This window comes from Bombina bombina, chromosome 7, assembly GCF_027579735.1.
Source record: "Bombina bombina isolate aBomBom1 chromosome 7, aBomBom1.pri, whole genome shotgun sequence".
NCBI lineage: Eukaryota > Metazoa > Chordata > Amphibia > Anura > Bombinatoridae > Bombina > Bombina bombina.
The window spans coordinates 300,893,872-300,909,449 of NC_069505.1; the positions used below are offsets into that span (position 1 = coordinate 300,893,872).

At 42.3% G+C, this 15,578-nt stretch overlaps 1 long non-coding RNA gene across 1 annotated transcript in view; it reads left to right on the plus strand.

Annotated features, from left to right (window-relative positions):
- The window catches only part of LOC128635873 (uncharacterized), a 28,603-nt gene extending 13,856 nt beyond the window's left edge, over window positions 1-14,747 (plus strand). Inside the window, exon 2 of the long non-coding RNA XR_008398606.1 lies at window positions 14,589-14,747. This is a non-coding gene — a long non-coding RNA (uncharacterized LOC128635873). The remainder of the gene's footprint in view (window positions 1-14,588) is intronic.
- Window positions 14,748-15,578: the final 831 nt, after the last annotated feature.

The following is a 15,578-nucleotide window of genomic DNA, read 5'->3' on the forward strand; positions in this document are numbered from 1 at the left end:
AAAGGATGGTATTAAAATTAATAGTGTAATATGGATGGCCTCCCCTACGCTGCCATTACAACTACTACGTGGTGAACTAGTTAAATAGACACACTTTGAGTAAATATTCAAATCCATAAAACATCAACACAAACAGTCACTGCAAAACCAAACACAGCAAATCTTTCCTTTGAGTCATCAAAGTTGTCCCATATAGAGTCTATTAGTAAATGTGCAGTGAAGGGGTACTATCAGCCCCCAGAACATATCGGTATGCCCAATAGAGCATTAGCACCTGCATAAAAAGTAGCTGGGCAGGATTGGGATTCTCCCTTCGTTAGCTTTGAATGTCTGGTCGTGATAGTGTCAGGGGATATTATGGGGTAGTTCATAGTCCCTAGAGGGTGATACCAGAAATCAAGTTCCTCCACATACCACGTACAGTCAAGTTTACCATCTGGAATCGTGATTGAAGTAGATGAGTGTAAAGTCTCCAAGTTTGCGTCCTCCCTCTGGCTCCCCCAAAGCCCACGTGGCATCCACGGCAACTCTGAGTCCTGTCTTACCCGAAGATATGGTCTTATTGAGCCGGTGGGGTCTTTGATCATAAGGGCATTAGGAGGATTTTTCTGCTTGCTGACATTGGCAATCATATATGTTAAGCCTAATTTCTCCTTCTGAGGATGGTTCATTTTTGCTCCGGGCGCCATCTTAGAGTAAGTGGCGTTATGTCTCCTGTTTGGCAGTTCCGATTTTGGGAAGAGGCATATAGCATGTACGTTATGCCGATTCCCTGTTTCCACTGCTCTACATTTATTGTCTGCGGTTGTTGGTGAGTGTGTTATATTAGAACGTCCGCCTGGCTGTATAAGTACTCTGTTCCTCAGCATGGTGTTTTGCCTAACTTCCCCGGGCTTCACACTGAGATCGGTCTCATTCATCACGGGTTGCTGTATCGCCGGTTCCGCGGCTTTAGTAGTTCCTACTCTTTTCATGAGCGATAGTATGTCTTGCTCTGAGGGAGCTTTATCAATCATTGTTTGCAGCAGGGCTTCTATTCTAGCTAGTCGGAAGTCCATAGCAGTTGAAGAGTCACTGACCCACATGGTAGCTAATTGATATCAGCTTCTGCACTCACTGTGTGGCTGCGTTGCCTAATGGTTTATGCCTATTTTTAATAAGTAAGGCTGTTAATAATCTGCGGTATTGCTGTGGGTATTTGAGATTACCAGATCTGGTTAGGCACCCCTGGGATCCAGGGGGGGGGAACGTTGCCTGAAAGTTCGCCGCCGCTACAGGCCTTGATCGTCCTATTCCGCCTCCGGGATCATAAATACAGCAACTAAAGTTGTAACCTTGGTTGTGAACGTGATGCAGCTCGTAATAGTGGTAGAAGCTGTAGGGTTAAAGCAATAACCGGCGGATTACTGACTTATCTCCCGGAGCTACAGAAGAGTGCGACTGCACAGAGCCGCTGCCTGGACACGCCCCCCATGAACAATACTTTTAACACAATACAGGGGGCCAAAAACTGAGACTGTCCCAGAAGAATAGGGACAGTTAGCAAGTAAACTGGTACGTTATGTTATGCCAATAATGCTGGTTTGAATTTGAATCTGATTTGAAAAACAACTTGATGAGGCACCAGTGAGAGAAACAGATAAGCAAAAGGTTTAAGAGTGACCAAGGGTCCCATGATCTAAACTTTGCCAGATAAGAGATGGATTTTCTTTCTGACCTTCGCAGGGGCTGCCCTCGTGAAATTATCTTAAAAAAGGGGCAGTTCCAGTGACTGGTTAGATGTCTCCTATAGAATGTCATGGAGCTCATTGGTAAGGGAACCTTCGCTGGGCCTGGGTAGATCAAAGTTAGCAGTAAGGGGGGGCACTTTAAACATCAAAAACAAATCCCATTGCACTGCTTTCTGTGTATTGCATCTGGCAATTGTTTCTATTTTCAAATGCATGTGTTTTTCTATTAGGGTAGTATTTCGCATAATTTGTCCCAAAGTGTCACTTTTAAGTTAGCAAAAGAAAAGAGTTTGATCTAAAGGGTGGGAATGTTTAGATAATTACACTTGGATTTTAGAGACAATTTCATACAAGCCCATGGAACGCACTTGTTCAGTCCATTTTACGATAAAACAACAATTACGCTTTGTATTTTGTACTTTAAAGTACAAATTTCTATGTGTTTTTTGCACATCCAGTGTACACTGTGCATATTTACTACAATGTATTCCTGTGTAATTTACATACAAATTTTACGTTTTTGTTACGATTTTTGAAACTCCTTAGCAATACCGTTTTTTTCTGCGTATTTTTGTGTGAATGGTTCCACTACTTGTTTAGTATGGTTTATAAATTACAATTGTCGTTGTACACTTTTGTAAAATATGCTTCTCCTCATACGAAAATGCAGTATACACCCCTTAGCAAAACACCCTATTTTCAGGGTAAAAAGGGACTTTAGATCCTTCCACCGGGGAAAAAGTAGTACTGCCCAGCATTATTATAGAATCTCACTAGCCCAGAGACCTTTTGATTATCGAGCTCCAAGTGGGATAGAAAGGAAAAGATGCTCATTTACGCTGGAAGAAAAGAATTATAGAAACATCTAATGTATTTCAGGTTTCCTAATTCCCATGTAAGTGGCCAGCTGATCACTATAATCTCCAAGGATTCCTTTATTAGCAGTGCAAGTCAAATACCTGTGTTTAGAACCCTAATGAGCTTACCCCAGAACAAATTTGGCTTCCAAACTTATCAAATTAAAACCTTTCAATATATGTTCTTGCTTTTCTTTCAGAGATGTAATTTTTTTTGTGTGTGTATCCTCAGGCTGGCAATTACTAAGGCTTGTACGGAGCCTAATTGATTTGAATGTCTCTGTGCCCTGCAGTGTGCATGTCAAATTGATTCTGATTGATCCAATATGTTAAATACAGCAAACATAAGTATAAAATTTGCCTTTTGATGCAATCAGCCCTTCACTGTGCAAGGTGGCCCCTATGCCTTTGAAAAGATTAATGAAGCCACATGGTTCTCCATTGTTAAAGGGTAATTCATTATTTATGTATCTAAAGAACAAAACAGAGGCTAAAATATTATCTTCTAAGAGCTGCGTGTTTTAATCAAAACTGTAATATCCCGTTCACGAATTAGTGACAACACTTGTATGTTAATGTATAAAGCAGCCCCATGAATAGTGAATCCCTCTATCCTACATAGGATTGCCACCTCAGCCATGTTTTCCTGGACACTTATGAGTTACACATGCTGCAGGTTGTGAAGGGAGGAACAGGTATAGTGCTGTCCAGGGTCACTATTTGTGTGCTGTTTAGGTGCGCAGTGCATGTTGCCCTCTGCACACCCTGTAGCATGTGTAACTCATAAGTGTCCGGGAAAAAATGGCTGAGGTGGCAACCCTAATCCTACAAAGGTGCTAATATCTTTGAATTAGGCAAGGGAGACTGGTTTTATATGTCTTGTGCTCTACCTGGTTCTTTAAAGGGATTAAACACTTTCAGATGGTAATATAAAATGATAAATTGTATATATAAAAAAAAAACCTCTGGAATATATATTCATTATTTATTTTGTCCCCTTTTTCTGTAATTCCATTCTGAAATTGTGAGCTTTTCAGTTCCTGTTAGAAATGGAAGTGCAGAAAACTGTTATATTGCACACAGCGATTGGCTGCACACTGTAGTGACCTATTTATAACTGTCTCTAATTGGCCACACAGAGAATGTAACCTAAGTTACAACATGGCAGCTCCCATTGTTTTATAGACACTAAAAATTTATACTTATTTTGTCAACGTTTAAACAAATAATTAAACTTTAAAAACACACATCTACGTGTTATTGATCTACTGGTCAGTACAGGTTAAAGGGAAATGTAATAAAACTCAAATTGTAATTACACATTTGTATGCATATCAATAAAAAGCAACTTTACAATGTGTTTTTTTATATATTTATATATACTTTTTTATAGTGTGACCACTTTATTGGAAATTTAAAGAGACATAAATCCCCTTGTAATTACAAGACTTTTGTGTAGTGTTGAACTAACTTAACATTCCAGTCTTGAGAAAACACTTTCTGAATACATTAACACAGTGTTTGCTGAAATTGTTTTTCAATAGCCAAAGTTCCCTGTCTTATTTGGAGAAGCCAACCCAGTCTTGTAACTAGTATAGGCAAGGTCTGTAACTCTCATTTTGTTAGCATTATTTCTTATCTCTTCTGTTGTGGCCAATTGCGGATAGATATAAATAACTTTCTAAAGTGATTGTACAGTAACTGTGTATGTATCAGGGTTAGACTTGTGAAATGGGGAATATGTACTTGCAGATGTTGTAAGAAATGGAAAACACGCACATTTCAGAGTTTAACTACAGAAAAAGTAAGCACAATAAATAACGAAAGTAAGTATATTGCAAAGCTGTTTTGTTTTTTTACTACACATGATGAAACAATTTATATAATAATCTCAAAGCCTTTCTGGTCCTTTAAACTATCTAAATGATTTTTTATTAACTGCTCCTTGGAAGCTGGAGTGCACCCTGCATACTTCAGACCTCTGGTGTAGGAATATTCTACAAAGTGATCAGTGCAGGAGCTTATTATAAATGTAAAAGAAAAGGGATTACAGAAAACCTACCTTCTGTATAGTGAATTACTGTTTATACACCACTGTTTACTGATATATATACATGTGTTTCCTAGGACCCATTACTGGCAATACACCTGCCCACTTTGGGCAGATTACAAGTGGAGTGATATTTAGCGCTCCCACTCTCACAATAACTCCGCTAGAAGTAAGCTTTTTGAGCGTCGGGTAGCAAAAAATCTAGGGGGGAAAACCTAACACTCTTTATGAACACAAACCCGATCCCATATTCTCAAGTGCGCTAACCCAACATGAACATGAAAATATGAATATTTCACATTACAATGTTCTTCATATGTTCTATTTATTCATAAATACACATTTTCTTCTTAAAAGGGAAGAGTCCACAGCAGCATTCATTACTTTTGGGAAATACAGAACATGGCCACCAGGAGGAGGCAAAGACACCCCAGCCAAAAGCTTAAATACCTCCCCCATTTCCCTCATCCCCCAGTCATTCTTTGCCTTTCGTCACAGGAAAGGAGGGTAGTACTCTTCGCAATGGAACTGAAGTTTTAAGAAATCCTGTCAGCCTCTCAGTGAGAGCATGGATGAAAGTTAGAGTCCGGAGATGCAGGGAGAGTTTTCCTGCGAACCCATCCCGACTCATATTAACAGCTCCTTGGTAATCAGCGTTGACGAGTTTCGCTGCCTACCTTTCTTCACTCAAGTCCATGTCAGAAGTGAGGCTACTATCTGTCACACTTGAAGGGCTGTGTTCCTGTTCCACGGCGTAGATTCCAGTAAGATCATTTCAATTTATTTCAATATGAGATGTATTGTTAAAAAAACAAGGTAGGGTCCCAGTGGGACTCCTTTAATCTTAAATGTGGAAACATGGGTTAATATCTCCTGAGGGGGGATATTGAACAGGGGGGGGCTTTAATCATGTTTGTTATGTGGTTCTATCTGCAATGTGTAGCTATACTTAGGCTCACAACCTTTACGGAACAGCCTTTTTGCGACTGGCATGGTGCACCTCATGACGGGTCCGATTATGTTGTTTTTTTTCACTTCCGTATGCTGAGTGCGACAGAGAGAGTATGTTTACAGGAGGTGGTGAGTGCCCCAGCTATTGGGGGTGTCAAATTGTGCCAGTTAGTTTTGTCTTTTTGTAATCCCAAGATTATCTGATATACGCAACACGGATGCCTCCGATACGGAGGATGTGTCTTGTGATGAATATGAAATGGCCTGGGTAATTAATGCTCATCAGTTATGTTCCGGGTGCCGTTCTAGAGTACTGTCTTCTCCTGAATCTGGGAGCTTAGAGTGCGTTGAGCTATCCGCCTCCGAGGTTTCCATGACCCGTTAGGCGCGTGCCCAAGAACCTTTCCCGGCTACGCAAGCAGGTGTCCCTATTGCCTTAACTCCTTCTCCGGGGAGTGGCTTGTTTCAGCCGGAGGTTACGGCATGGTTCCGCATGGCCATTTCTATGGTGCTGTCTCATTTATATCTCCCAAGTGAAGTATTTATCCGATACTGTCTGTGCTCCTTTAACCTAGGTCCATCGAGCGCGGGATCGCCCAATTCAGTTCGGTCTTCTGGGGAAATGTTGGCCGCTGAGGCTTCAGGGGCCCCGATCTCGGAGCCGAGGTCTCCAGTAGATCCAGCGAGGGATGATTTTGCCTTCCGTTATAGGCTGGTTCGCCTTCAGGTTCTTTTAAGACATGTGTTGGCAATGTTAGAGGATCCCAGTCCTAGTGGGCAGAGGGATCCGAGGCCTTAGAAGTTGGATGGCAAAATGGATATGACGTTAGGGGATGAAGCCAATCTCCTTATCATCTTCATTTTATGTTTTTTTTATGTTTTTCGGTTCCATTTCTGAGCTTGAGTGAATGGGGCCTCTACTCGGCTGGTCCTGTTGTCATTCTCATTCACCTTGGGTGTTCACCCGATGGGTGCTGCCTTTCATTTTCTTTTTGATACAGATGGATGTGTTTAATTTGTTTTTTCCTTGTGCTCAGGTCTGTAGATTTCATTTTTTTTTAATGTTCTTCTCTGGAACCGATACTTGCGACTAGTGGTCGCGTGGGCACTCCCTCGGGAGTTGCGCACTTGTTGAATATTAGAATTTTTAATTTTCTAGTTCATTTATCGATCCTTCGGGACAAATTTTCTTGGACCTTGAACAGTTCCAGAGTATTCTTATACCAGGCTGGTACTGGTTGGTCGCTTTTTCAGCTGTTACCAGGGTTCATGTCACCTTCGGGGTGCTGAGAATGCCTTTAGGACTATTCTATGGACTCCGGGCTTGGATCCTACTGAACTATGTGGCCTATGGTTTATATGCAACTTCTCCCGACAGAGGGTTGTGCGTACCACTCTAAAGGTGGTTGGTTCGGGCTACTCGTCTGAGCTATGAATCTGCTTCTTGCAGATGACTTCTAGGTTCTTCAGGTCCCTGGGGACTTAGAGCCAGTATCTCCATTAAATGGAAGTTGGGAGATGTGTGTGACCTTTTTGGTCTGGTGTGCCGGGTGATTAACATTTGGTTTTCACTCAAGGTTCTTCTGGACGCTGATTCTTTAGCCTATTGCACTCTTTCTTGCAGTGGGGGAGTATCATCTTTCCCCACTTTTGGGGATCATCTGGTCGGGTGTGCGGGCATGTTTTTCTCTGTTCTGAGTCATGTTACTCTGAGAGGTGGTGTGCAGGGGTTCCCTGCCTTATTTGGGAGCTGCGGCTCCAATGTTTGCCTGCTCAAGGTAGTTTTCCTTGAATAATAGCTTTTTCAAGCTCTCTGACTGTTGTCTATTCCATTCTAATACCCTCGGTCGGACTACGGTCTTTGATGTTCAGGTGTGTAGCATCCTCAATGTTACGTTAGCCTTGGGGCTTGTCAGTAGAAGTGTTGAGGTTAGGTATGGAGGGCCGCCCTTCGAGGGTCAGGTAGTTGTCCTTTTTTCCTCAATACTTCATTTGGGGTTTCATGGGCGGTGCCTTCCATTACTTCTCTGAGATGGCGAGCAGGGCCCTGGGTTATCATTTTCCTTTGGGTAATGATGTTACCCTGCCTCTGTGTGTATCACATGTTTTGCCGCTTGCCTATGAGATTCCTTGCGATCCATTGCACTGGGTGTGGATTCTCAGACTGTTCAGGAGCCCTTCGTGACTCTTGGGTTGGAGGCTATTCTAGATCGCCAAGTCTATGGACTTTAGAGGTGCGCTCCTCCTTGGAAGAGGCAGTTTAGGGTTCTCTCGGAGATTGGATCTTTTGATCATCCATTGTCGAGAACCCTGGCCTTGGTCCATGTCTCTTCCAGAATGGGTGTGGACGGTTTGGTTCACACTTGAAGTTGTGGTCCAGTGAGCCCCCATTGTAGGTGCTGGGGCTCTGTAAGAGATGCCTATCTGACTGTGGCTTAAGATTTAGGTCTTTTGGATGGGCCCCTACCTGTCTTCTGGTGCATTTACGATGTTCCTGTAGACTCCAGGTGTTTTTCAACTGGATTGGCGATGTGTCCGAGGGGTCCCGCCTATATGGTAGTTTTTTTTTCCATGGTTCATTCCCTTCTCTTCCAGAGTAGGGTTTGGGTTCTCCAGGTTCGGAATTAACTTAGAATTTGTGGAGTCCTGGGGTCCTTGGTCCTTCCTTGCAGGTTTTTTTTCCCTTCCTGCATTTCAGGTTCCTGGGAGGGGAGCTGTGATGTAGTGTCTGGTTTCTCCATTCCTGCAGCAGGGAACTGAGGGTTTGCTCACATGGGGGCTTCTGCTACATGTCTCCAATATATGGATGCTGAGGTTTTTGGGGGACTTCTTCTCTTGGGAAGTGTGCCCTTTTTGTCCACGGCTGCGTGTAGGGGGTCTTGTACCCGAGCACAATGGTTCTCCTGACTTCTGGTAGCATGCCGTTTGTTGCAGCGGTCTGACAGGGGACTTTTTCCATCGTTGATCCTCTCTTTCTTTTCCTGTAGTCTGGGACTCTTGTCTTTGGTCTTTTGACTAGCCTTTGGGCTGGGACTGTTATCCTGGAGGAAAGGTTGGGAATCGGTTCCTCTATGCAGTGTTGACAGTTTCTGCTGTTGGTCCTCTCCTTTGAGGGAGGACTTTGGATATCCTCCTTCTTTCTTCTGGCATCTGGTGCCAGGAGGGGGCGAACCTTGGAGCCGATATTCGGTGGGCTGTAAGCCCTTGGAGGTTTGCAGTTGGAACCTTCTACAGCGAATTGCTCAGTGATGGTGTATCCAGTTACAGCTAATTGCTTTTGTCTGGATGCTAACAAGCTTTGACGTGCCTTAAGGTGGTTTGAGTTATCAATAGGGTCATCCTTCCTTTTGGAGGCTGGTCTTTGAGAGTTCCTGTTCAGGCGGTTTGAATTTCTCAGGGAGAGCTCTGTTCTAGCTGCTGGGATGTTTATTCTGTTTCTGCTGTCTCCGCCTATGTAGCCTCCAGATCTGGGGCATCGAGGGACTCATGAATTTCCTGGAGTACCTTAGGGTATGGTATGGGATTAGGGACATGAGGGGCTCCTCAAGACTTTTTAGGGACATGTTCCCTGTGTATGGATCCATCTTTTTTGGGTCCTTGTGTTCTGGGGAGTTTGTCTCCCTGGGCGTTGCCTTTGTAAAGACAACCATGGGTTGTTCTCTAGGTGTTGAGTGGGAAAAGTTTCTTTGGATTTTCCTGGTCTCTGGTTCCCTTTTGGGGAGCAGATGCGGTCCTTATCTTTGGCCGGGTAACTTCTTGGGAGTCATGACCTGTGGGGCAGATGCCTCTGAGGTTGTTTGGGCCTGACGGACTATAGGTCTGAGTGGTCTCTAGTTCGGCTTTGCCGGTGGTGTAACTGATGTGCAGTTACCTGGGCTCAGGTTTTTCTCCCATGTCTTTTGTACTTAAATTATTTTTTGGTGTTGAGTAATTCAGGCTGTGGTGCCTTTTGAAGGTGCCGCCTTTTGTGCCCACCCATTTTTTGCATTTAGCTTGGGTATTGTTTATCCAAAAGTAATGAATGCAGCTGTGGACTCTTCCCTTTTAAGAAGAAAAACATAAATTATGCTTACCTGATCATTTCATTTTCTTCTGACGGGAAGAGTCCACAGCTCCCGCCCGTTTTTTTATATCTATGAGGCAGCTGTAATTTTTTGTTCTTCTGGCACCTTTTTTCACCCTGATATTTCTCCTACTGATCCTTGGATCTTCATGTAGGGTGACGGAAGGAGGGTGAGGGAGGGGGAAATAGGTGTTTGGGAAAGTGATCTGGAAGGTGGGGTGAGCTAGTGTATTGAGGGGGGCAGCTACACTACAGAAAAATGGGGTGTTTAATTTTTTAATAACATTTTGTAGCAAACTGGGTACTGGCACCAAGATGGCAACAAATAGGTAGAGGGAGAGGGTTAGAGAGCTGTTTTGGGGGGGGGGGGGGGATCAGGGAGGTTGGGAGATTAGGTGGGATCCTACACTGCAGAATATATATATGGGGGGGAAAGTAAAAAATAAAAAAAAAGCCTTTTATTTTAGTGCCAGTACTTAAGATGGCAGTGATAATTATGGGGTGGGGGAGGGAAGGGAGCTGTTTGAGGAGGGTCATGGAGGGATCAGGGGGTGGGATGTGTGAGGTGGGAGGCTGGTCTCTACACTAATGCTAAATCTACCTAATTAACCCCTTCACTGCTGGGCATAATACAAGTGTGGTGCGCAGCAGCATTTAGCAACCTTTTAATTACAAAAAAGCAATGACAAAGCCATCTGTCTGCTATTTCTGAACAAAGGGGATCCCAGAGAAACATTTACAACCATTTATGCCATAATTGCACAAGCTGTTTGTAAATTATTTCAGTGAGAAAGCTAAGGTTTATGAAAAAGTTAGTGAAAAAGTGAACAATTTTTTTTTTATTTGATTGCATTTGGCGGTGAAATGGTGGCATGAAAATATACAAAAACGAACAATACTTTGGGTTGTCTACTAAAACAAAATATATACATGTGAAGGCAGGGTTATTCATGGATTCCTAACAGATATCAGTGTTGCAATGTAACTATCGCTAATTTTTGGGGGGGAATTATTTGGAAATAGCAAAGCGCTACTTCTACTTATTGCTCTATAACTTGCAAAAAAAGCAAAGAACATGTAAACATTGGGTATTTCTACACTCAGGACAAAATTTAGAAACTATTTAGCATGGGTGTTTTTGGTGGTTGTACATGTATAACACATTTTGGGGGTCAAAGTTAGAAAAAGTATGTTTTTTTCCATTTTTTTCATCATATTTTATAAAAAATGTTATAGTAAATTATAAGAAATTATGAAAATAATGGTATTTTTAGAAATAATGGTGAGAAAAACGCTGTATAGCATGTGTGGCTACGGTAAATGAGTAAGAGGAAAATTACAGCTAAACACAAACCCCGCAGAAATGTAAAAATAGCCCTGGTTCCAAACGGTAAAAAATTGAAAAATGTTGTGGTGACTAAGGGGTTAATATACTTTTTACCTCTTTGATTACCTTGTATCTAAGCCTCTGCAGACTGCCCCCTTATTTCAGTTCTTTTGATTTTGGCCAATCAGTGCTGACTCATAAATAACTCCATGTGAGTGAACACAATGTTTTCTGCATGGTACGCATCAACTAGCGCTGTCTAGCATTTGTTTTTTTCCCTGGGGGCTACAAAAACTATGGTGCACCACACCTTTTTAGCTCTTCTTTTTCCTGAGACGCTAGTGCTGAGGGCCACATGAGGACCTTGGGCTACCTCTCAACTGTCCTTATTTGAGAGGGACAGTCCCTAATTCTGAGCTCTGTTCTGCTGTCCCTCAGAGACAGCTACATGTCCCTGTTTGCTGAATTTTCCTCGCCTGTAGACCATCCAGACACACTCACAAACCAACTAGATAGTCCTACAGACCAAGCAGACATACTCATGATTCCTTCCGCCCGCCCACTATCCAGCTGTGACCCCGCCCCCTCCCAAAATGTCCCTTCCACTACAAAGCAATGCCCCTTAACCTCCTGAGTCCCTAATACCTAACCACAAATGCTGGGAGATTATGCTGCTCTAATACACTCCAGCAAACAATTTTTGCGCTACTCTCAGCAGAACTCTGAAGTTTAAAAGGACAGTAAACACCTTCGCCTAGATTACGAGTTTTGCGGTAACAGGGGTGCGGTGCTAATGAGCAGTTTATGCTCACCGCTCACTTACAGACAGCGCTGATATTACGGGTTTTTACAAACCCGGCGTTAACCGCAAAAAAGTAATCGTAGAGCAAGATTTTGCTCCACATCTCACCTCAATATCAGCGCTGCTTACGTTAGCGGTGAGCTGGCTGAACGTGCTCGTGCACGATTTCCCCATAGGAATCAATGGAGGAGAGCTGGCTAAAAAAAAAAACTAACACCTGCAAAAAAATCAGCGTAAAGCTCCTAACGCAGCCCCATTGATTCCTATGGGGAAAATACATTTATGTCTACACCTATCACCCTAACATGAACCCCGAGTCTAAACACCTCTAATCTTACACTTATTAACTCCTAATCTGCCGCCCCCAACATCGCCGACACCTGCATTATATTATTAATCCCTAATCTGCCGCTCCGGACACCGCCGCCACCTACATTATACTTATGAACCCCTAATCTGCTGTCCTCCAACATCGCCGACACCTACATTATATTTATTAACCCCTAATCTGCCGTCCCCAATGTCGCCACCACCTACCTACACTTATTAACCCCTAATCTGCCACCCCCAACGTCGCCACCACTATATTAAAGTTATTAACCCCTAAACCTAAGTCTAACCCTAACACCCCCTAACTTAAATATAATTTAAATAAATCTAAATAAAAATAACTATCATTGACTAAATTATTCCTATTTAAAACAAAATACTTACATATAAAATAAACCCTAAGATAGCTACAATATAACTAATAGTTACATTGTAGCTGTCTCAGGGTTTATTTTTATTTTACAGGCAAGTTTGTATTTATTTTAACTAGGTAGAATAGTTATTAAATAGGTATTAACTATTTAATAACCACCTAGCTAAAATAAATACAAAAGTACCTGTAAAATAAACAAACAGTCCCAAAAGGTAAAGGAATTACACGTTGCACCAAACTTGGAATAAAAAATATCAAAAATGTATTGTTATATGTAAAAAACTGCAGACAAGTTTCTCTTTCTTATGGCACACACTAGCAAGTTGCATTCAACCTCAGCACACAGGTGCTGCCTCCGACGCGTTTCCTGCTTAGAACAAGCACTTCATCAGGCCAAAATAAATACAAAAGTACCTGTAATATAAAACCTAACCTAAGTTACAATTACACCTAACACTATACTATAATTAAATTAATTCCCTAAATTAAATACAATTATCTAAAGTACAAAAAACCCCCCACTAAATTACAGAAAATAATAAAAAAAAGATTTTTAAACTAATTACACCTAATCTAATCCCCCTAACAAAATAAAAAAGCCCCCCCAAAATAAAAAAAAGCCCTACCCTACTCGAAATTACAAATAGCCCTTAAAAGGACTTTTTGCGGGGCATTGCCCCAAAGTAATCAGCTCTTTTACCTGTTAAAAAAATTAACCAACATTAAAACCCACCACCCACACAACCAACTCTACTCTAAAACCAACCCAATCCCCCCTTAAAAAAACCTAACACTAACCCCTTGAAGATCACCTTACCGGGAGACGTCTTCATCCAACCGGGCAGAAGTGGTCCTCCACTGTTGCTAGGGACGTGGCGCCTACTGTTCTGCTCGTTCGGCTCCTGTGTGCGTGCGGCGGTGACCTCATCGCCGCACGCTCCCTCCATTCTGAAGCCGGTCAGGATCTCCTGTGGCGCGAATCCTGTGCCTATGTAAGTTGCTCACTTGCTACCTATCACTGCCCAAGTATAGGTGTTACTTTGTGTGCTCCTGGGTGTGATTGTTATTACTGTATACTGGATTGCCATAACGTTAGTGAACTCTGCCTGACTACTCTGCCTGCTTAACCCCTAAAGTACTGGATTGCCTCACTGTTAATGAACTCTGCCTGTCTGTCTACTCTGCCTGCTTAACCCCTAAAGTACTGGATTGTGTCACTGTTAAGGAACTCTGCCTGTCTGACTACTCTGCTTGCTTAACCGCTAAATACTGGATTGCCTTACCATTGCCAAACCCTGCCTAAATAACCATCCTAGTGGCCCACCTTTGGACTGCCTTACCATTGCCAAACCCTGCCTGTCTGACCATCCTAGTGGTTCACCTTTGGACTGCCTTACTGTTGCCAAACCATGCCTGCCTGACCATCCTAGTGGTTCACCTTTGGACTGCCTTACCGTTGCCAAACCCTGCCTGCCTGACCATTCTAGTGGCTTACCTTTGGACTGCCTTACCGCTGCCAAACCCTGCCTGCCTGACCATTCTAGGGGTTTACCTTTGGACTACCTTACTGTTGCCAAACCCTGCCTGCCTGACCATTCTAGTGGTTTACCCTTGAACTACCTTCCTATGATTCCCTGTTTGTTGTCGCCAAAAACTATCCTGCCTATAGTGAGTACCGCTTACTTCATCAATCTTTCTCTGCTCTGGGATATTCCCTATCATTCCGGCTCGACGCCGGGATAAGAAGACTACTGGCTGTGTTCAGTCTGATAGTGGACTATCCCACAAGCATTACAGCGCTCTAATGGAATGTTGGATGCACTAAAAATGCTCTGGTTATCTAGTTTTACCATAGACGTGTAATACCATTTTGCGCTTATCACCGCAGTCTTGCGACATTGATTGTGCACCTTGCTGTATCAATAGCACTCAGTAGCACTCCACTTGTAAGCTAGGCCTTAATATGTGGTTCAGTTAAATGCCTTGTTTAACACAATGCAGTGACTATCTGTATGTTTTCTGTTTTGCGTCTGATATAATCTGCCTTTGGTTATAAAACATACAGCGCTGCTGAGCAGTAACTGTTCTCTTGGGATATTTTGCAGGTCTCTAGGCCACAGGATTAAAAGCAAAGCACGCAGCGCCAGGTCTCGGCAGATCAACAGGGCAATGGAAAAGGAAAACATTTCAAAGCTCTTTGTACAAAGAAGGAAAAATACTTCATCCTACGCTATCAGGTTGCAATAAAAAGAAAAAAACTTTAATTGGCTGAGACTGAATAAAATCCCATTGCTATTAAAAAATATACATATCACTTGTGAGCAAATGTACCCAGGCATGTCAAAGATTTCCCATTATAAAATGAAGTGCCCAGGTGAGTGGTATATTCATTTTGTGCTGCTTTAGGGAAATATTAAACAACCAGCAAATAACACATTTATTTTAAAGATTTCTGGTTATATAAACAGTTTTTAATACCATTATAAATATATCTTAAAAGTATCAGCATCATAGCTGAGAAACCGTCAGTGGCAGAGAGGTAAAAGTGCTTGTAAAAGTGGAGGAGGTTCCGCGGGGGCAGGAACAGTGGAAGAATCTACTTATTGAGGAGGAGCAGGGAAATAGCAGCTAAGAGTAAGTGATATGTTATATTACATTAGGATCAGCTAGAGGGCATGAAGTCACTTAACAAAATACAGTTCACATCTAGATAAATGTTTTATCCATATTGTTTTTTTTGGGGGGGTTGTAGACTTTCATTTTTTGGGGCCTTTTTTCTTTTTTTTTTTTGCTTTTTGTCGTCCCCAGGATCGTTTGTCTTTACATCTGATGAAGACATCAGGATAACGAGTGTAAAATGATTTTTGGTTATTGGGCTTTTTTGTGCTGTGTTTATTGTGCTGTTTATTTGATTAAAATGTTTATTGTGTTATTTTGTTTTAGGGTAGTGGATTTAGGAGGAGTAGTTGGCTTTAATTGTTGTGTTACTTTGTGCAAGTTTGTGTTTAGTTCAGTGGCGACTTACTCAATAGAGGACCCTGGTGCAAGATTTTTTGGGGCATTAGGATTGTACACATTCTGCATACTGTAGAGAC